The following is a 20,638-nucleotide window of genomic DNA, read 5'->3' on the forward strand; positions in this document are numbered from 1 at the left end:
GTTTATTGTGATCCACACAGTCAAAGGCTTTGGCATAGTCAATAAAGCAGAAATAGATGTTTCTATGGAGTTCTCTTGCTTTTTCTATGATCCAGTGGATGTTGGCAATTTGATTTCTGGTTCCTCTGCCTTTTCTAAAACCAGTTTGAAAATCTGGAAGTTCACGGTTCACGTATTGCTGAAGCCTGGCTTGGATAATTTTGAGCATTACTTTACTAGCGTGTGAGATCAGTGCAATTGTGCGGTAGTTTGAGCATTCTTTGGCATTTTCTTTTTTTGGGATTGGAATGAAAACTGACCTCTTCCAGCCCTGTGGCCATTGCTGATTTTTCCAAATTTGCTGGCATATTGAGTTCAGCACTTTCACAGCATCATTTCACAGCATCAAGGGGATATTATTACTCCCTTGTAAAGACTGAATCAGATGGCATGTGTAAAAGACACTGGTCATCTGTGGCTCTGGGTGTTTCCCAGTGGGACCCCACTCTGGGGTTCTTGGGTGTCCATCACTGTCTGCTGAGCTGTCCCACTGAAGCCTGTCCTCAGGCAAGGCCTTACCATCCTCTCAATCTCCTCTGACCTTTTCCCCACATGTCTGGCAAGTGAAATGTATTTTCTTCCTAACCACCTTAGAGATCATCTAGACTTATGGTATTCAGACTTAGAAGAGGTAGCTACACCTCCAAGTTCAGCTTTCCCCAACCCAAGAGCCCTAGAGTCCATGCAAAGAATTCCACTGATTCTAGAGTAACCTTCTCATCTTACAGAAGAGAGGCTGAGGCCCAGAGAGAAGGGGGAACCGAGGATCCCATAGATGGGCAGGACTGGACTTGAAGCCCCCCTCACATGAAGGCTGATCTAGACTGTCTATTTTGACAAAACCTACCTGGGAGAAGAAGGTGACCAGAGATGAAAGCGGGGTGTGAGGGGGAGTCAGGGGTTATTTCTGATGACTGATGGATATGCTCATCTAAGGGCAAAAGCAAGTGTGTGTGAATTTTTTTTTCTTTTGAGTCCCTAGGTAACTCTAGTCAGACATAATAAGATACAAAAACTTTCCTCTAAGCTACTGGTTTGAATGTAGTACAGGCTGTTAGTTACTCAAGGTCATTATTGTGTGATGGGTTATCAAAGGCCTGATGAAGTGTGTGGGATTTTTATGAGCTTGTTTTTGTTATAGTAGAATGTCTAAAGGCCCCTTATGTACAAAGTGCTTTGAAAACTCTAATGGGGCCCCATAATCACCTGCATAATTATGAAGGTCAAATTGTGCTGAACAAACTTGAGAGCTATTTTCGACCAGGTTAGTGGATGAACAGAACAGAATATTAAACGCAGACATACACACATACACACAACTTTTTTTTTTTTTTTTGGTCACCCCTTTCAGTTCTGAGTACAACAAAAATCTCTCTCAAAACTGAAGAAAATTGCTATTCTGATGCATTTTCCCACTTTGTGTATACGTGAAGAGGTTTTCTTTCTCTGGGTTTCAGATACAGAATGGACAGACTATATACTCAGTTTCAAAGTAGAATTGGTTGCAACAAATATTCAGATATATATTTGTATATAATATGTATATATATATACACACATACAGTGTAGTCAGAGTGTTTCAATTGGTTTTTATGTCTGTCCCCCACTGCCCCACAGTCAACGTGTACCCCCTCAAGAGCAGGCCAGCCTCACCGGATATCCTTCTATAGAGATGCCTGCTGCTTTCACTTGCCATCCTCAATTTTCCATCTTATTCTAGGAAACTGCAAGTTTAGAAAAACAATGGACTGTTTCCTTCCTCTTTCTTTAAACTAAGAGGCTGAGAGAAGGACTTCATATTCATTACTCACAAGCCAGACTTGAGGATAAAGGTCATTATGAACAGTCAAATGGAACAAAAGTTAAGAATCACAGATCTCAGTGGGTCTCTAGCTCAGCTAGGATCAAAATGACATTCGTGCTTTCACTAGGGTCCTTGTCTTAACCTGAGGTTTGCTTAAGCTTTGTATTTCAGACAGATGTTTGGAATCTGAGCTTCCAAAAAAAGTTCAAGAATATGTGCATGGAGTGGGTAGGGTGGAGAACTGACCCAAAGCAGGCTTAAGTTGGGTTAAGTCTTCCCTTCTAGGGCCTTGGCCCCCAGATGACCCAGAGTTGTCATTGTTATTATCAGTTTTATAGGAACATTTCTTAGAACCCCAGATTTAAGAATGCTCCCCAGTAAGCAGTTAGGATGGTTTTTCCTGACATTTAAAATTTCCTATTTGTTATATCCTTTGGCTATGAACTGTTTTCTTGTGGCTAGACAATTTGTGGCCAGGAAACTCTCATCTGTTGAGTGATATAGACATCAAATATAGCCGCTCATCATGCTGAAAGGGAAAAGGAAACCAACTTTCTAACACTTCGCATTGGGCTCCTTAGTAAGTGCTGTTTATGCTATAGAGCAGCTATCATTCTTTTTATAAGCCAGACCTCTCTGTCATACTTGATAAGCACAGGGAAGAGCCAGAAGTCACAAAGCAGCAGCAGCTGCCCTTGGGGGTGATGAGGGAGGGTACCATGAGAAACGGTGACACAGAAAGTGCCCCCAAAACCTTGCTCAATCAACAGACAGGGCCTTAGGGGGTCTTCCAAGGGGCCTTAGACATTTTTGCTATAGTGGGCCCTTTCCTCCATAAAACTGATATGTATAAGTGAATAACTGTATTTCATAACCATGTTGACATGAAGATGAATATATGAATGTTATAGATCACAACATTTCTTTCTACCTGAAAGTTTATTTTTTTCTTCTTGTATGAAAGGATATTAAAAGATTTTCGTGGGTCCCTAAATGTTTTGTGGGTTATAGGCACTGTGCCTGCTGTACCTAATGGACAAAGCCACCCTGTCAAGAGGAAGCAGACTCTTCCTTGGTACAATTTGAGAAAACTGAATATTTATGAATTAGTGCAGTTTCATTACTTTAGATCACAATGCCGGTTCTAAATGGGTTTGGTTCATAAAATGGGACAGGTGAACTAAATGTGTATACAAATCTAGAAGTCGAGGTCTCACTATTAGCAATAGGCTGATTAACATTTTGAGTAAATTTTGAAACTTTGGTTTGGGGGAAAAAGCCAAAATGTTATATATATTTAGATGGTAGGATCTTGATTTTGCTACCCACACACTTAGGTAAGCTACTATACTCCTTGAGCAAGTTACTTTATTTTTCTATGTCTTAATTCCATCTCTATAAGTGAGACATAATGATGGCTACCTCATCAGGCTACTGGGAGGATGGAATGAAGTCATGTTCATAAAGCACTTAGTATAATGCCTGGAATATTATAAATTACTGATATGTTAGTTATCATAATTACTATTATTATTATATCATAAAGTGTTGTTATCATGTTCATCAGATGGAAGAACTCAGACTTCTTTATAATTTTGCTGGACAATTATTTTGCTCAACTCAGAGAGGTATTATAATAAGTAGTTAAAAAGAAGGATTTATCCGAGATTAGAATTAATCAATAGCATGTGAAAAGAGGGCTTTCCTGGTGGCTCAGACAGTAAAGAATCTACCTACAATACAGGAAACCCAGGTTTGATCCCTGGGTCGGGAAGATCCCCTGAAGAAGGGAATGGTTACCTATTTCAGTGTTCATGCCTGGAGAATCCCATGGACAGAGGAGCCTGGCAGCCTTTGGTCCATAGTGTCGCAAAGGATCTAACAAGACTGAAGCGATTTAGCACATGTGAAAAGAAGCATGAGAAGTGACATGGAAGGTTCAAAGATAATTACAATACAGGTCCTGCCCTCATAAAGAGCATTTCATTGTTAGGGAGACAAGACATATTCAGAAAGGGTCAGAAACAGTCAAAAGGGTAGTGGGGGAACTCGGGGGCAGCTGGGAAGGGAAGGTGTCTCAGACAATTAAAACCCTACTCAGGGACTTCTCTGTTGGTCCTCTGACTAAGACCCTGCCCTCCCAATGCAGGGGGCCTGAGTTAGATCCGTGGTTGGGGAACTAGATCCCACATGCTGCAACTATGAGTTTACACACTGCAAGAAGATTGAAAATCCCGCGTGCTGCAACTAAGACTCTGCCACTATTAAGACCTGGTGTAGCCAAATAAAACAAACAAATAAACAAAAACTCTACTCAGTAGAGGAGGATTCCTTCTGCACATCCCCAGGAAGAGAAGTTGCTTCAGACTTTTTACTCAGCAGCACCCATCACATCCTACCTAGAATTGCCAAATTTTAGTTTGGAAAAATGTCATATTTTAACCAGATAGAGAGCAAAGGTGCTGCCCTTGCCACACTGGCAGAATCAAACTAGATGAGCATAGAATTCTTTTGCGTCTGACTGGAAGCAGGACAGGGAAGGCAGCAAAAACAAAAACACGAAGAGTATTTGGCCTTTCTAACAGTACTAGCGATTATATTAACATTACTTTACATAGTAATTTTAATTTTTAAAGATTTTTGCATTTTAGGTTCTCACCATTAAAATTATATACTCTACAAGGATTGAAACTGTTATTTTCATTTAAGAATGAGGAAACAGCTTCATCGATTTGCCTCAATAATATTTGAGACCTTAAGGAGTGGAACTTAGATCTACTTTCTCTTTGTTGAATTTCCATGAAATCTTCATGTTGCTGATAATAATGAGAGAGTATTTGTTGAGCCCCTACTATTTCTTAAAGCTACCTTATAAGGTGAAGCTTCTCAATTCCATTTATAGTTGAAGAAACTCAGGCTCATTCTGGTCAAGTAACTTATTCCAGGTCCTCTTTCTAATGAGTTGAGATCTTACTCTAGGTTTGTCAAGCTCTTTTCTCCACGCCTTTTGCTCATTACTTATTGGGATTTGAAGTGAATATGATTTTACTTTAATGAATAGTGGGCCATGGGAAAAACAAGTAAAGATTCTTCTAAAATAGTATCCAGTTAATACTTCAGAAAGATGTCTTTGAAAATAATCTGCAGTGATTATACAAATGAGCTGAAGTGTGTATTTTTCAGAAATTAGGTTGAAGCCTAGGGGAAACAGTGTTCATCCCACCCTTAAACTTGATCACAATAAGATTATGTGTGTGTTCTGGAGGACTTAGATCTGAAGGTCTGAGCTAGACAGTGTTGACCTTTGTTTTCACCTTGCTGAGTAGGGTGAGATGAACCTGCACTCTAAGCCCAAACTGGGGAACAATTGCTACTCCATGAACTGCCTGACCAGAATGTCCTCTGCATGGGGTCATCTGAAACACCAAGTTCCCTGCCATACATCTTATGCAACTTTCCCTGTGGATAGTGTTGAATCTGACGCTTCCTGCCCTTCAGAGCAAGAGGAGATTTTACATGGTGAGAGACCTGTTGTGAATTGCTCTTTTATGCCTGGACCTCAACTTTGTCCCCATTTTGGAGGATTCCTTTTTTGCAGTGGCTGGCCTATATGTTAAAATAGCTCCTGCTTCCTGCCTCAGTGATATTTTGTATTGCTTTTGTGAGCCTAAATTTCATTTAAGATCATGGGTTTGATAAACAAATAGTCAATCATAATTTTGAGAAATGAAAATTTTAGTGAACATCCCATGTCAAATTCAGAGTTTTAAAAGAGCTCTGCAATAATTCTCATCAAGTATATGGAAGCATTGGGTTAAGAATGCAGCTGGCTATTTATTACTGTTTTGTATTAGCTATTGGAAAATACCTAAGTTATAACTAGCCACCCCCACAGTTTAGGATTGATTAAACAGCCCATGACTCTTTTTTCCCACATAGGTTGTCTTAGGAGTAATTATGATGACTTGCACATTGGATTGAGGTAATTATTCCTCACTCTAACATCCCTCTCTGCAAATGTCCTAAAAATATCCTAGCATACATCCCTCTCTGCAAATGTCCTAAAAATATCCTAGCATCTTGCACTATTTTTACTTATATTTAATAATGGATACATTATATATTGCTGGGGCAATGGGATGACCCAGAGGGATGGGATGGGGAGGGAGGTGGGAGGGGGGTTCAGGATGGGGAACACATGTAAACCCATGGCTGATTCATGTCAATGTATGACAAAAACCACTACAATATTGTAAAGTAATTAGCCCCCAACTAAAATAAATAAATTTATTAAAAAAAAAAATAATGGATACAAATACACCAGAAAAGTTAAAACAATTGTTAGATTTGGTTTGGTTATTTCAAAGGAATAGATAAATCATCATGCTACAACACGAGAGAGGAAATGACAGTTTTTATCTTTTATTCAGGTAGCTTATATTTACATGAGACCACAAAATGTTCCTGACAGGATGTTATTGATTACATTTACCCAACTGGGGCTTAAGATGTGTTTTTTTGTCACATCACAGGACATGGTCTTTTTTTCATTCTTGCCTGAGAATGAAATCCCAGGTTTTTTGGACTCTCCCGTGAAATTTTGAATTTTCAGAATAGAGATTTCAGACCCCTTGACATTAATTATTCTTCTAATTCAAGCTCCCTTCTCTCTGCTCCAATCAGTCACACTTTCTTCTATTGAAGACCTTGAATGATATGATAGCTCCAAGGAACTAAGTGAAGTTCAAATATTCACGGTAGTAATGAAGGTCCTCTTATAAGTGTTTTATGCTTATTAGCTCATTTAATCCTCACAATGACTTTACGAGGGAAGGACTATTTTTATCTTAATTTTAAAAGTGAGGAACCTGAGACACACTGATAGTAGGCCTTCTCCCTTCCTTCCTTCTTTCCATCCTTCCATCCAAGTAAAAAATATTATTTGAGCACTTAGTATGTGCTATATAGTACTGTGGGTACTGGAGATGGCAGTGACACAGCTATGTCCATGCCCTCATGGAGCTTAGACACTGTCCTAATACTGCCCCAAGTCACACCCCCCACCCCAGGAGCTTCCCTAGGTTAATTCCACTCAACTTCTAACCCACATGGATAATCTCAACCCATCTTCCATTTCAGTTCATTTAAGGAATTTAAAAATTCAAAGGTCTATATCTTAGCTATTATGACTGCCTCAGAACATTTATGTGCCCCTAAGTAGAGTCTGTAATATATCTTAGGCAGCTTGGTGCATGGTCTTGCTTTCTTTGAGTTGTCACAAAATTCAGTGTAACTGCTGGACTATCTTTGTTACAATGAGAGAGGGAGAGATACCTGGGACACGATTGGGATAACTTTGAAAAGAATATTTTATCTTACCTGATGCATTTAAAACAAGTTTAGTTTTCAATGAATATGGTCAGGAAGCTGACTTAGGATTTCCTGAATCACATCTGCAGTTTGGGGTTTTGGAGCATTTAACTCCCAAAGCCATGGTTCATGCTAACTTTGGACATCAGCCTGAAATTTATTAAAATATTAGCCCCTATCTAGAAAATTTCTAGATATTTTAATTAGAAACAATTGAGTTCACTCTTTACTCTCCAATTTCCTTGCTTCTCATGTTACACTTTTCCTCACGTCAAAGTGATATGGGTTAAGTCATGGTTTTTATATACTTTTAAAATCTGGCCTAGAAAAGTACGATTAGGGATACATTTACTGTGGATTTAGTGGGATATATTTACATGGTTTTCAGTCACTTCCGTATTATAGCTTGTTATCCTGGTATATGTACATCTTCCAGGAAAATTTTTGTTGCTCATCGTGCCAACTCACCTGACATCATAACACAGATATGCAGGGTAGACATTCTGTCTTGATATTAATGTGTCTGATGGTCCGAGCACTGGAAGCATGTGGACTGATGAAGAGAAACAAGAGTTGAAATATACAGAGTTAGAAGCCCGTCAGTGGATAATTCTTTTAAACCTTACACTTGTACATAGCAGAAATCTGATAGAGATTTTCCCAAAGTTTACAATCATCCTAAATGTGTACATTATATTACCATCAATAATAAAAACAAATTTTGACTAACTATTTTAGGAGAAAGACACTTATCTTTCTGTTCGCTCTATTAAAAACATAGAAAATCATTGTCATAGGAAGGGGGTAATCAAAGAGTATGCAACCTAACTGTGAATATCATATAGGCATATCAGGCAGTTAATAAAAATATTATGTTTTTTGGATTTTGTGATGCTTATGATATTTGTCAGCTTAAAATTTTTTCAGTTGATTGTAATTTATTTTCTAATTCTCAATAGATATTTACTTTTGTACCTAATTTTATTTGTAGTTTATGTTCTTTAAGAAGACCCTTCCCCCACTTATATTAGTTTCTGTCCTTTCAAAGCCTGAATTTACTCTATCCAAGAATGATTTGATAAAATACAAAGCAAGATGTGTGTGTGTGTGTGTGTGTGTGTGTGTGTATAAAACTCACCAATCCTGGAGTAGTTGTTAAGATTTTTCATTGTCAAATAGGAGAACACTAAAAATTGAAGACAGTTACCCCCATCTTCTCTTTATCATTTAAAATATTCAGTGTCACTATATCCTAAGCACTAAAATATGATATTTGCTTTGTTCTTTGTATTAGTCAGGATAAATCACTGGTGCTTTAACAAAGAGCCCTTACATGTCAGTGGTCTTCACATTAAAGGCTTATTTTTCATTAATGTCACAGGCCATTGCTGCTCCATGTAGCCATTCAGTGACTCTCACTTCTTCCATCTAGTTTTCTCCACTGATTTTGTTGCATCTGGGTAACCATTGCGGTAAGAAAAAGAACATGACTAATTGTGAGAGTGATCACAAGAGACTAGGCCTAAAAGTGGCAGTGTCATTTTTGTCCACAGTACGTTTGCCATAACTCAGTAATATAGCTTCACCTAAAGAGGGTGAGAAATTTCTAATATGTCTCCTTTTCTAAAGGAAAAGGAGAAGCATGCATTTAGGTGAGTATAAGTGTTCTCAACAATAAGCTTCAATCAGTTCAGTTCAGTTCAGTTGCTCAGTCGTGTCCGACTTTTTGCGATGCCGTGAATTGCAGCACGCCAGGCCTCTCTGTCCATCACTAACTCCCGGAGTCTACCCAAACCCATGTCCATAGAGTCAGTGATGTCATCCAACCATCTCATCCTCTGTCGTCCCCTTCTCCTCCTGCCCCCAATCCTACCCAGCATTAGGGTCTTTTCCAATGAGTCAACTCTTCGCATGAGGTGGCCAAAGTATTGGAGTTTCAGCTTCAACATCAGTCCTTCCAATGAACACTCAGGATTGATATCCTTTAGGATGGATTGATTGGATCTCCTTGCAGTCCAAGGGACTCTCAAGAGTCTTCTCCAACACCACAGTTCAAAAGCATCAATTTTTTGGTGCTCAGCTTTCTTCACTGTCCAACTCTCACATCCATACATGACCACTGGAAAAACCATAGCCTTGACTAAACAGACAGGCAAAGTAATGTCTCTGCTTTTAAATATGCTATCTAGGTTGGCCATAACCTTCCTTCCAAGGAGTAAGCGTCTTTTAATTTTATGGCTGCAATCACCATCAGCAGTGATTTTGGAGCCCCCCAAAATAAAGTCTGACACTGTTTCCACTGTTTCCCCATCTATTTCCCATGAAGTGAGGGGACCAGATGCCATGATCTTAGTTTTCTGAACGTTGAGCTTTAAGCCAACATTTTCACTCTCCTCTTTTACTTTCGTCAAGAGGCTCTTTAGTTCTTCTTCACTTTCTGCCATAAGGGTGGTGTCATCTGCATATCTGAGGTTATTGATATTTCTCCCGGCAATCTTGATTCCAGCTTGTGTTTCTTCCAGCCCAGCGTTTCTCATGATGTACTCTGCATATAAGTTAAATAAGCATGGTGACAATATACAGCCTTGACATACTCCTTTTCCTATTTGGAACCAGTCTGTTGTTCCATGTCCAGTTTAACTGTTGCTTCCTGATCTGCATACAGGTTTCTCAAGAGATAGGTCAAATGGTCTTGTATTCCCATCTCTTTCAGAATTTTCCACAGTTTATTGTGATCCACACAGTCAAAGTCTTTGGCATAGTCAATAAAGCAGAAATAGATGTTTTTCTGGAACTCTCTTGCTTTTTCGATGATCAAGCGGATATTGGCAATTTGATCTCTGGTTCCTCTGCCTTTTCTAAAACCAGCTTGAACATCTGGAAGTTCACGGTTCACGTATTGCTGAAGGCTGGCTTGGAGAATTTTGAGCATTACTTTACTAACATGTGAGATGAGTGCAATTGTGCGGTAGTTTGAGCATTCGTTGGCATTGCCTTTCTTTGGGATTGGAACGAAAACTGACCTTTTCCAGTCCTGTGGCCACTGCTGAGTTTTCCAGATTTGCTGGCATATCGAGTGCAGCCCTTTCACAGCATCATCTTTGAGCATTTGAAATAGCTCAACTGGAATTCCATCACCTCCACTAGCTTTGTTCATAGTGATGCTTTCTAAGGCCCACTTGACTTCACATTCCAGGATGTCTGGCTCTAGGTGAGTGATCACACCATCATGATTATCTGGGTCATGAAGATCTTTTTTGTACAGTTCTTCTGTGTATTCTTGCCACCTCTTCTTAATAGCTTCTGCTTCTGTTAGGTCCATACCATTTCTGTCCTTTATCGAGCCTATCTTTGCATGAAATGTTCCTTTGGTATCTCTAATTTTCTTGAAGAGATCTCTAGTCTTTCCCAATCTGCTGTTTTCCTCTATTTCTTTGCGTTGATCGCTGAGGAAGGCTTTCTTATCTCTCCTTGCTATTCTTTAGAACTCTGCATTCAGATGGGAACATCTTTCCTTTTCTCCTTTGCCTTTCACTTCTCTTCTCTTCCCAGCTGTCTGTAAGGCCTCCTCAGATAGCCATTTTGCTTTTTTGCATTTCTTTTCCATGGGGATGGTCTTGATCCCTGTCTCCTGTACAATGTCATGAACCTCTGTCCATAGTTCATCAGGCACTCTGTCTATCAGGTCTAGTCCCTTAAATCTATTTGTCACTTCCACTGTATACTCATAAGGGATTTGATCTAGGTCATACCTGAATGGACTAGTCGTTTTCCCTACTTTCTTCAATTTAAGTCTGAATTTGGCGATAAGGAGTTCATGATCTGAGCCACAGGCTGCTCCCGGTCTTGTTTTTGCTGACTGTATAGAGCTTCTCCATCTTTGGCTGCAAAGAATAAGCTTCAATAGATACATAAAAAAAGAATTTTTTAACAGAGCAGAATGGTTTCTCAGGGGAATTGTCACAGCTCCCACATCTATGTGTATTTCATTGGGAATGCCATTGTACTTTGGTGAAAAGAGTATGGGATTTGAAATCAGAATACCTGGTTTTGTGTTTTTCATAGCTCATCACTTATTAACTCTGTAACTTTGCATGAACATACTTTTCATATAAATCAATTTCATTAACTATAAAATGGTGATGATACTAATACTGGTTTACCTACTGCATAGGTTGTTTTCAAGGTCACCTGAGGTCAAAGGAAGAGTTTATTGTATTCTATGAAGTGCTGTTCAAAAATAAGTGACCCCCTTTCTCCTCCCCCTCCTCTTTGGTCCATATTCCACTTTTACCATGTTACATCTCCTGACTATAAGGAGGACCAAGAAAGATGCTCATGCCTACATTACTGGAAGACTAAGCATTATTTTCAGTCTTCCTTCAGACACTGAACATTTATTTTATATATAAAAATGTATTTTAGTTCCTGGATTTGCTGGGGAGGGGCCCAAGATGAAATGTATTCCTTTTAAACCAGTGTTAAAAACAAAGAAGGAAATTGTTAGCATCCCCAAGTGTTGACTTATGCCTCAGCTCCTAAAATTCAATGTGAAAAATCTTAAATGTCGTTAAACTCACCTCCTTCCTTCTACAGAAGGAAGACTTTTAGAACCAGGTGATACATGTATGGAGTATGGTCTCTTGAAATATTTTCTTGGGGAGAAAAACAGTAGAGGATAGATGTACTATCTAGAATTTTCCTTGAGTTGATGTTACTGAACAAGTAGTATACTTAAATGGAGTAGAATTTTCTTAATGAAGATATTTATATTTTAAATATCTTTGTCACAAATGATTAACTGTCAATACGTATATATTAATTTCAACAAGTCATAAGGGATTAATTGGTTTTTACCAGTGTAAATTATTTTATAGGCCTTTGGGCCTCTATCTTGTTTATTTAAAGAACTTCCAAAATGTGTACAAAATATACAATTTGTAGAGATAATGAGGAGTTTGTGTGTGTGTGTTTTCTTTTTCACAATTTCCTTCTTTGCATCCCCCTACCTGTTGTATCAGTGGAATTTATTACTTGAGGAGAAGGCTAAATTAGCTGATCCCCAAAAGTGAGTTGAGTTTATGGATTTATTTTTTAAAGTCTTCACAGTTACAGTACTCTTGAAAGCTGAGACTTTTACTCCAAGAGCCTAAGCTTCAAAAGCTTCAGTCTGGAGGTTTCAATGCATACAGTTTATTCCAAAGCACAGAGTGGGAAGGAATGGCTCATGAGTGTTTTCCCACCCAAGAAATAGCAGGTTTGAGCAGGAGTCATTCAGGAGGATAATAGAGGTTAGAGGCTGGTGAGGAGCTGGACCAAGTGCTTAGTGCCCTGTTTTCCTCCTCCTGAGACATTGGAGAACCTAAGGATACGTTGGATAGGTTAGGAGGGGATGAATTTGGGAACAAGTAACTTGCTTAACCAGCTGGTCAACACCGAAATCAGATTGATGATATTCTTTGCAGCTGAAGATGGAGAAGCTCTATACAGTCAGCAAAAACAAGACTGGGAGCTGACTGTGGCTCAGATCATGAACTCCTTATTGCAAAATTCAGACTTAAATAGAAGCAAGTAGGGAAAACCACTAGTCCATTCAGGTATGATCTAAATCAAATCCCTTACGATTATACAGAGGAAGTGAGAAATAGATTCGAGTGATTAGATCTGATAGAGTGCCTGAAGAACTATGGATGGAGGTTCATAACATTGTACAGGAGGCAGTGATCAAGACTATCCCCAAGAAAAAGAAATGCAAAAAGGCAAAATGACTGTCTGAGGAAGCCTTACAAATAGCTGAGAAGAGCAGGGAAGAGAAAGGCAAAGGAGAAAAGGAAAGATACACCCATCTGAAGGCAGAGTTCCAAAGAATAGCAAGGAGAGATAAGAAAGCCTTCCTCAGTGATCAATGCAAAGAAATAGAAGAAAACAACAGAATGGGAAAGACTAGAAATCTCTTCAAGAAAATTAGAGATACTAAGGGAACATTTCATTCAAAGATGGGCACAATAAAGGACGGAAATAGTATGGACCTAAAATAAGCAGAAGATATTAAGAAAAGATGGCAAGAATACACAGAAGAACTATACAGAAAAGATCTTAATGACCCAGATACCCACAATGGTGTGAGCAGTCACCTAGAGCCAGACATTCTGGAGTCCAAAGTCAAGTGGGCCTTAGAAAGCATCACTACGAATAAAGCTAGTGGAGGTGATGGAATTCCAGTTGAGCTATTTCAAATCCTACAAGATGATGCTGTGAAAGTGCTGTATTCAATATGCCAGCAAATTTGGAAAACTCAGCTGTAGCCACAAGACTGGAAAAGGTCAGTTTTCAATCCATTCCCAAAGAAAGGCAATGCCAAAGAACGTTCAAACTACTGCACAACTGTACTCATCTCACATGCTAGCAAAGTAATGCTCAAAATTCTCCAAGCGAGGCTTCAAAATACATGAACCATGAATTTCCAGATGCTCAAGCTGGTTTTAGAAAAGGCAGAGGAACCAGAGATCAAATTGCCAACATCCACTGGATCATTGAAAAACAAGAGAGTTCCAGAAAAACATCTATTTCTGCTTTACTGACTTTACCAAAGCCTTTGACTGTGTAGATTACAACAAACTGTGTAAAATTCTTCAAGAGATGGGAATACCAGACTACATGACCTGCCTCCTGAGAAATCTATATGCAGGTCAGGAAGCAACAGTTAGAACTGTACGTGGAACAACAGACTGGTTCCAAATTGGGATAGGAGTATGTCAAGGCTGTATATTGTCACCCTGCTTATTTAACTTCTATGCTGAGTACATCATGAGAAACGCTGGGCTGGAAGAAGCACAGGCTGGAATCAAGATTGCCCGGAGAAATATCAATAACCTCAGATATGCAGATGACACCACCTTTATGGCAGAAAGTGAAGAGGAACTGAAGAGCCACTTGATGCAAGTGAAAGAAGGGAGTGAAAAAGTTGGCTTAAAACTCAACATTCAGAAAGCTAAGATCATGGCATTTGTTCCCATTACTTCATGGCAAATAGATGGGGAAACAATGGAAACAGTGACAGACTTTATTTTTTGGGGCTCCAAAATCCCTGCAGATGGTGACTGCAGCCATGAAATTAAAAGACGCTTGCTGCTTGGAAGAAAAGCTATGACCAACTTAGCATATTAAAAAGCAGAGACATTACTTTGCCAACAAAGGTCCATCTAGTCAAAGCTATGGGTTTTCCAGTAGTCATGTATGGAGGTGAGAGTTGGACTATAAAGAAAACTGAGCACTGAGGAATTGATGCCTTTGAACTGTGGTGTTGGAGAAGACTCTTGAGAGTCCCTCGGTCTGCAGAAAAATCAAACGAGTCAATCCTAAAGGAAATCAGTCCTGAATATTCATTGGAAAGTCGAATGCTGAAGCTCTAATACCTGATGCAAAGAACTGACTCATTGGAAAAGATCCTCATGCTGGGAAAGATTGAAGGCAGGAGGAGAAGGGGATGGCAGAGGATGAGATGGTTGGATGGCATCACCGACTCGATGGACGTGAGTTTGAACAAGTTTCCTGGAGTTGGTGATGGACAGGGAGGCTTTGTGTGCTGCAGTCCATGGTGTCACAAAGAGTCAGACATGACTGAGTGACTGAACTGAACTGAACTTGCTTCCTAATGAAGCTCAAGAGAAATAAAGCAATTCTTGTAGGTAAATCTCCCATTCTATCATGGTTCTATAGCAGCAAAGTACAATAAAAGGCAGCAGAAAAGTCTAAGCAGAGAAAGCCTAAAGCAGCACCCTGAAATGCCTTACAACCCCAGGAAATACTAGATAGTCAACATTTTTTCATCCCTTTGAGATAGTTTGTAGGAATGGTCTTTTGTATTTACTATTTTTTAATATGTAAAATTCATAATTGCTACAAATGTGAATCTTTGCAGTCTCATTTTTCTTTCTTGTGTTTAGATGTCAGATGACCCAGAAGTCTCTCTAGTCCTCTGAGTGACCTTGGAGGACTCATCAGCCTGGAAACAGAGCAGGATGCTGGTGTTTCAACCATGGATGCCATAGCGGTAGGTCCCAAGGGTCATAGAACAAGCTCCCTAGAAGTCACTGTGGATCAATGCTCATGAGCAGGGTTGACATCACCTGGTACACACTACCAAGGCCCTATCAGTTGTGACATTTTGTGTCTTGATGCTTGTACCCTATTGCTTTTTAAACATTTTGAGTATCACATCTATTAATAACCTTGGCCATGTGGTGGGAAGTTTCAAAAATCCCCTCTCCCAGCTTGGATCACCCCATTGTTGTTGTTGTTCAGTCGCTAAGTAGTGTCTTACTCTGCGACCGTTTGGACTGCAGCACACCAGACTTCCCTGTCCTTCACTGTCTCCAGGAGTTTGGATCACCCCATAGGGATAAGGAAAAAAGAAAGGGAAGGGAGCATCCTGAAATGACTGGTGATCCCCTTTCAAGGACTCTGGAATAAACTAGTGACTAAATATACCTTGATTGTTAGGCTTAAGTTTTCCTTTGTCAGTGAACTGATTTAAGTACATTTACAGTGAATAAAGGGAACTTGTTTTTTTTTTTTTACCATGTGAAATTCATAACTGCTGCAAATGTGAATCACTGTGTTCTGGCTTTCACTTCTCATATCTAGATGTTGAATGTGCCCCAGAGTCTCTAAAGCCATCAGGCATTAGCTTGGGGAGAGTCAAGGAGGGGACACTGTCCTTCTGTAATTTTAGGGAGTGGGCCTTAGGGAGGACTCAGTGGTGAGTCAAACAGTGGAGTTTGACTTACAAGCTGGTGTAAGTCAGCTTACCTTCCTACATTGTAGAGATTGAGAATTTCTGTCAACCAAGCCCCATAACAGATAAGAGGCTGAATAATATGTTTCTTTCACATGGGTTAAAATCAGGAAACCTCAATTTCAAATAGGAAAAACAGCAAGTGGAAGAAGAATAAAAACCAAAACAAAAATAATAGAAAGGAAATGGACTTATGTTCATAGCTTACCACAGAGTTAACCAAAAGGGCTTAAATAGTCTTCTGGGGAAGGGATTTATCAGCATGTTTGGGAATGAATTTTTAAGAATATTAAGAAGTACTATATGTATTTTGAAACTATGCTTGAAAATAGCAGATAAATTCAGGGAAATTTAAGGCATGATCTTTGTGAAAAAAGATGCTCATTCCTTAAAAAATGTTTTATTTGCCTAGATAGACTAGGTTGGGGTCATGGGATGTCACTGGTTAGGGCTTTTGAGACATGAACAACCAATTCAGAGATACATTCATCAGATCAAGGATGAGTGCCTCCTATGAAAGCAGAGTGAACATTGTTAGACATTGGAATGAGTGATTGGACAGAGTGATAGGATCTTTCTTCAGGAAGTTATAAAAATCGGGAAACATTTTCATTTGTTTATTTAGATTACTTGAAGGTGGTAGGGACAAAAGAAGAAATGAAGCAACTAAGTCAGATGTAATGAGCATTCTGGGTCGGTGCTATACTAGGTTGTCTTTAAATAAGAACTACCTATATTTGAAATTTAAAACAATTGCAGAATTTTTACTTTAAGTATTGGATGACAAAAATGGGTAAAAATGGAGAGCATGGGAGAATATGACTAACATATGGAGCAAGGGAAATGGTCTCGTTGGTTTCAACATTTGATTTTAAGGGTCATAGTTTTTGAAAATTCCATTGGAAGGTATTTTATTAGATTGATACAAAATATCTTTATTTGACTCTGATAATGCTATTCATCACAATCTGGGGTGTTCAGAGAATTTGCTGCAGTTAAAAAAGGGCTTGTATAAGTTATTGGTTATTCAGTATCTCTAGGTTTCGGGGTGATTTTTTTAAATTTATATGGGATCAGAGTCATATTGAGGTGATACTTGAGAAAATATTTTTTTGCAGGGGCCCTGTCTATTTAAATAATTTGATTTAAAAACATAAAATTAATGGAGCCATTTGAGGCATAGGCATTTATCAATGAAGATTTAGAATAATGTGTAAAGAAGTGGTACTTACATATTTGTTTGCTGTCCATTCAGTGCATGTGAAATTCTTAATGGTGTCTAGGCACCACATCTTCCCATTGAGGTTTAGAAACTACCTCTCTGTTTCCTCTTTTGTAAAATACACAATTCCTATCTAACTTCATATCTCCCATGATGGGGAAAAGTTAAGAAATACGTTATTATTCACAATACCATTGCTCTTTGGAGCCTGTTAATATTGAAGCAATATGGATCGGTTTCTAATAATCATTTATTTAGTGCTGGTCGTATCATTATTCATGGCACTTCATCCTCCATCATGCTGCCTATAAATATTGGCCTCCGAGGATCCTTAAGGATTGTTACTATCCTCTTTTGCTGATGACCACAAATGTCAGTTTTACCCAGAATATACAGAAAAATGGGAACAATAATTCATTTTTTGGTCATGTAAAATTTACTGTTTGCAATTTTATAGTATAAATGTAGAATAACAGATTTTTCAACCATGTCTTCTCTTGATTGCTTTAGGCTGTATTCCTAGCCATCTCTTTCAATGTTGATTCTGTGGGCTCAGTGATAACAGTGGTCACATTCCCACAAAAAGGCCAACCTTGGAAAATATGATGTGCTATGATCTGTTGCAAGGGTGTGTGGTCATTTTACTCTATTTGTAGAGTGAGTCTCCAAAAACCTTGGAGAAGTGAGTGAGGCCACTCCTGAAGACTTGCTGACCTGTGGCAAGGAACATGTGGGAGTAGGGTAATCACTCTTGGGCCAGCAACGAGGGTGGACACAGGGTAAAGGATGCATACTACCCTGCTCCCCCAAACTGGGGTTCTGTAAACTGGAGGCAGCACTGTAGTGGTATCACTGACAGACCCACAAATGCCAGAGTCAAGCCCCAAAGTAGATAGTTATTCTCAGCCCTGAATGATCCTATGTCCAAGGTGAGCAAATCATTGAAAATCAGTAAGCCAACACCAGTCTAGGAGCCAGGTCTTATGGGGCTGGGCCGCTTGCCTGGGTCTAACAGTGATGCTATGTAGAGTGTTGTAAATTGGGGAACACTGGAGAGATCATGTATAGACCATCATACTGTTGACTTAGAGCTGGAGATATTTCAGCCCTTCCCTTTGCATTGGACTGTCAGAGTGAAGTGGTATAATTACCCAAAAGACAACAGCAATATATAATTTTTTAGGGAAGCATGTGTATGTGTGAATTCCCTTAATGCACATGTGTACACATACACATTTGTATATGTGGATACATATGTATGTCTATCAGTGCTTAGTCACTTCAGTCGTGTCTGACTCTTTGCAACCCTGTGGACTGAGCCTACCAGGCTCCTCTGTCCATGGGATTCTCCAGGCAAGAATACTGGTGTAGGTTACCATGCCCTCCTCCAGGGGATCTTCTCAACCCAAGAATCAAACCTGTGTCTCCTGCACTGCAGGCAAATTCTTTACTGCTGAGCCACCAGAGAAGCCATATATAAATACATGTAAAGTAATATAAATGCACTCAATATGCCAGCATATTTGGAAAACTCAGCAGTGGCCACAGGAATGGAAAAGGTCAGTTTTCATTCCAATCCCAAAGAAAGGCAATGCCAAAGAATATTAAAACTACTGCATGGTTGCACTCATCTCACATGCTAGCAAAGTAATGCTCAAAATTCTTCAAGTTAGGCTTCAATAGTACATAAACCATGAACTTCCAGATGTTCAAGCTGGATTTAGAAAAGGCAGAGGAACCAGAGATCAAATTGCTAACATCTGTTGGATCATCAAAAAAACAAGAGAGTTCCAGAAAAACATCTACTTCTGCTTTATTGACTACACCAAAGCCTCTGACTGTGTGGATCACAACAAACTGTGTAAAATTCTGATAGAGATGGGAATACCAGACTACCTGACCTGCCTCCTGAGAAATCTGTACGCAGATCAAGAAGCAATAGTGAGAACTGGACATGGAACAACGGACTGGTTCCAAATCAGGAAAGGAGTACGTCAAGGCTGTATATTGTCACCCTGCTTATTTAACTTCTATGCAGAGTACATCATGAGAAACGCTGGGCTGGAAGAAGCACAAGCTGGAATCAAGATTGCCGGGAGAAATATCAGTAACCTCAGATATGCAGATGACACCACCGTTATGGCAGAAAGTGAAGAAGAACTGGAGAGCCTCTTGATGAAAGTGAAAGAGGAGAGTGAAAAAGTTGGCTTAAAGCTCAACATTCCAAAAACTAAGATCATGGCATCTGGTACCATCACTTCACAGCAAATAGATGGGGAAGCAATGGAAACAGTGACAGACTTTATTTTTGGGGGCTCCAAAATCACTGCGGATGGTGACTGCAGCCATGAAATTAAAAGACACTTGTTCCTTGGAAGAAAAGCTATGACCAACCTAGACAGCCTATTAAAAAGAAGAAACATTACTTTGCCAACAAAGGTCCATCTAGTCAAAGCTACGGTTTTTCTAGTAGTCATGTATGGATGTGAGAGTTGGACTGTAAAGAAAGCTGAGTGCCAAAGAATTGATGCTTTTGAACCCTTGGACTGAAAGGAGATCACACCAGTCAATCGTAAAGGAAATCAGTCCTGAATATTCATTGGAAGGACTGATGCTGAAGCTGAAGCTCCTATACTTTAGCTACCTGATGTGAAGAACTGACTCATTTGAAAAGACCCTGATGCTGGAAAAGATTGAGGGCGGGAGGAGGAGATGATAGAGGATGAGATGGTTGGATGGCATTACCAACTCAATGGAAATGAGTTTGAGTAAGCTCCAGGAGTTGGTAATGGACAGGAAAGCCTGACATGCTGCAGTCCATGGGGTCATAAAAAGTCAGACACTACTGAGCAACTGAACTGAACTGAATATAAATGCATATTTTATTACATATGTATATATAATGTTTATTATATATATAAATGTGTATGTACATAATTGGGCTTCCCTGGTGACTCAGCAGTAAAGAATCTGCTTGCCAATGCAGGAGACACGGGTTCAGTCCCTGGGTCAAGAAGATCCTATGCAGAAGGAAATGGTAACCCAGTCTAATATTCTTGCTTAAGAATTCCCATGGACAGAAGAGCCTGGCGGGCTACAGTTCATGGGGTGGCAAAAGAGTTGGACACGACTTAGCGACTTAGCAACTAAGCAACAATGACAATAAACATAAACATACTTATGTCTTTCACACATATATCTCTTTCATTTGGTAGAAGAATTTGGCCTCACTTATTCATTTTTATTCATTCATGTAACCTATTTATTGCAAAACAACCATTTTCATGTTTTTAATATAATAAATCATTTCAATATGTGAACTGATGGTATTAATATGGCACCAATCTTCATTTCTTCACTTCTAAAGGGAGCCGGATAGGTATACTTACAGTGAATACTGAGTTTT

At 39.3% G+C, this 20,638-nt stretch overlaps 1 protein-coding gene across 8 annotated transcripts in view; it reads left to right on the plus strand.

Moving 5' to 3' along the window:
* Positions 1-20,638, plus strand: part of LOC145537959 (uncharacterized) — a 475,282-nt gene that overhangs the window by 37,098 nt on the left and 417,546 nt on the right. For 7 of the 8 annotated variants that reach the window (XM_081569004.1, XM_081569007.1, XM_081569005.1 and 4 more), the window contains one exon: positions 15,160-15,266. The gene's annotated coding sequence lies outside the window, so the exon portion shown is untranslated. Of the gene's footprint in view, positions 1-5,782; positions 5,826-15,159; positions 15,267-20,638 lie in introns of all 8 variants that reach the window. The other variant, XM_081569009.1, reaches the window with a different exon arrangement.

The sequence above is a fragment of the Giraffa tippelskirchi genome, chromosome 2 (genome assembly GCF_054371585.1).
Source record: "Giraffa tippelskirchi isolate mGirTip1 chromosome 2, T2T-mGirTip1v1.2.pri, whole genome shotgun sequence".
Lineage (NCBI taxonomy): Eukaryota > Metazoa > Chordata > Mammalia > Artiodactyla > Giraffidae > Giraffa > Giraffa tippelskirchi.